The 2,500-nt window shown below is 46.0% G+C and overlaps 1 protein-coding gene across 1 annotated transcript in view; it reads left to right on the forward strand.

Moving 5' to 3' along the window:
• Positions 1 to 2,500, forward strand: part of cdh4 (cadherin 4, type 1, R-cadherin (retinal)) — a 225,465-nt gene that overhangs the window by 201,942 nt on the left and 21,023 nt on the right. The gene's annotated exons all lie outside the window — the stretch shown is intronic.

Genomic DNA, 2,500 nt, shown 5'->3' on the forward strand with positions numbered 1-2,500 from the left:
TGTACATAAAAGGAGAGGCTGTCTCTCTGAGGCCCAGGTAGGGCTCCAGCTCTGACTAACAGGCTGCCCGTTGGGAGAGGAGGGGGGGGGGTAGCTGTAAGCTGGAGCCTTGCTGGTTGGGAGAGGAGGGGGGGGGTGGGGAGGGGGTAGCTGTACGCTGGAGCCTTGGGGTTCTGGTACAGGGCTGCTGGTTGGACCAGAGGCTTGGCACACCCCCAGACATGTCCGCAGAGAGAAGAGGCATTCCAGCTCTTACAATGGCACACACAACACACACACACACACACATGCAAAAACATGGAGATATGCTACATGCTGTGGAGAATACTGTACACACACCCAGACATATGTGTGTCACACACATATATATATATATATATATTTAAGCAATAAGCCCTGAGAGGCCGTGGGTTATACTGTATAATCGAACAGCTAAGGGGCGTTGTTAGGCACGACGCGAAGCGTCGATTATACAGTATAACCCACGGACTCGAGTGGCTTATTGCTTTTCTAAAACGGTTACTACGTCGATCTAGCAAGATTTCATGAAAGAAAGGCACAGCAACGAAAAAGTAACGATATATTCATAGATAATCATTCTTCCGCCAAGAAATATATTCCCTCCTTATGAATGGTTGCCATGCAACAACAAGACGCAGCCACTGCTAGTTTTGTGCTAGCGCATTACTATAGAACGAAATGCGGTCAAGGTGTGAGTTTATCATGATATTTACAACGGCATCGAACGCGATTCAGCCAATCACAATCAAGGACCGGAACTATCCGTTTTAGAAACAGTATTACACACACATACTAGAGGTGCAACCAACAATTCCTTTCATAGTTGACTAATCTGTCGATTATTTTCTTAATTACTAGAAAAAGGAAGGAAGTTGATGCAAATGCCACCTCCACACACACACACACACACACACACACACACACACACACACACACACACACATACACAAAGCCCAAGATTATGTCCTCAAATGGCTTGTTTTGTCCAAAGCTATTTAGTTTATTGTCATAGAGTTTGAGAAGCTTCAGTCAGAGAATGTTGAGATATTTCCCTTCCAATTTGATACCAAGTGCTTAACCGATTACCAAAGTAAGATGGCGATTAATTTAATACTCGCCAACTTTTCCCCGTTGCAGCTCTAACACACACACACACACACACACACTTGCGCACTCTCTCTCACACACACACACACACAAACCTGGTGATAACTCTTGGTGGCTCGCTCAACTCCAGAATGTGTTTTATTTGTTTTGTCAGTCTGTCTTTCTCTCTCCTGCCCACGCTCGTGAGGCAGCGTGCAGCGAAGAAGACGCGCTGCTCAGTAATTATTTGCATATGACAGATGCATGAAAGCCTATGGATCTCCCCGCCAGAGCCCAAGCCCAAACATAAGCAAGCTAATTAAGCCAAATGGCTTGAGGGGGAGTAAGCTGAGCAGATATACTGCTTCCAATTTGAAGAAAGCCGTATGTTTTATGCGTTTCTTTCCCCACAACCCCCGTGAATATGGAGAGGGCTTCTTCTCACTGTGGCACGTGAGAACAAAAAGACAGTGGTACTTGCCACGTCTCATTATGTTGCATACAGGGAGGTCTAATCTTTCATCTCCCCTCCACTCTCTTTCTCTCTGTCTCTCTCTCTCTCTCTCTCTCTCTCTCTCTCTCCGTGTCTTTGTCTCCGTTGCACTCTCTCGCTCGTTCTCTGACACACGCAAACACTCGCGCTCTCATGCTTATCTTTGCCTCTCTAGTGTAATGGAGGTGATTATCATTTTGCATGCTGCAGTCAAAATTTGGTCATACACACTGTGTGTGTGTGTGTGTGTGTGTGTGTGTGTGTGTGTGTGTGTGTGTGTGTGTGTGTGTGTGTGTGTGTGTGTATGTGTGTGTGTGTGTGTCTGTGTGTCTGTCTGTCTGTCTGTGTGTGTGTGTGTGTGTGTGTGTGTGTGTGTGTGTGTGTGTGTGCGCACATGTATGCACCGTAATGCAGACTAACTTCCAAAGTAATCATCAGTGTAGTTCTTGTATGACTGAGGCGTGTGTGGAAGATCACAGGGTTCATGATGCTGGTTTGAAGGATAACTCAGGCCATATAATGAGGGGGTCTCATAGGGAGACAAGAACAAAGTCTTTAAGCAACTTTCCTCTATCCACTAGATGAAAGTTTTCTGTGTTCAAACATCCAACAATAAAATCCTTTTTTGGTTTCTCCCCCAATCAGCATTTCTGTGCCTGATTATCTAAAGTTGGCTGCTGTGCACTTCTACAGCCCAGCTAACTATTGATGAGACTGCTCAGGTCCTCAGTCTGCAGGGATTGGGCTGGACGTGCTGAACACCCCCAAATAGCGGCGGGCGCAAAGCCTGCTTTTACATCACCGAACGGCAGCATTGTTAATTAATGCACGATAGGCATGCTCGTATGAGAAACGGAACATTATATATTAGCTGTTCAAGGCTGAACATTAGGTCCAGCT

This window comes from Sardina pilchardus, chromosome 9 (genome assembly GCF_963854185.1).
Source record: "Sardina pilchardus chromosome 9, fSarPil1.1, whole genome shotgun sequence".
In the NCBI taxonomy this organism is placed as follows: Eukaryota; Metazoa; Chordata; class Actinopteri; order Clupeiformes; family Clupeidae; genus Sardina; species Sardina pilchardus.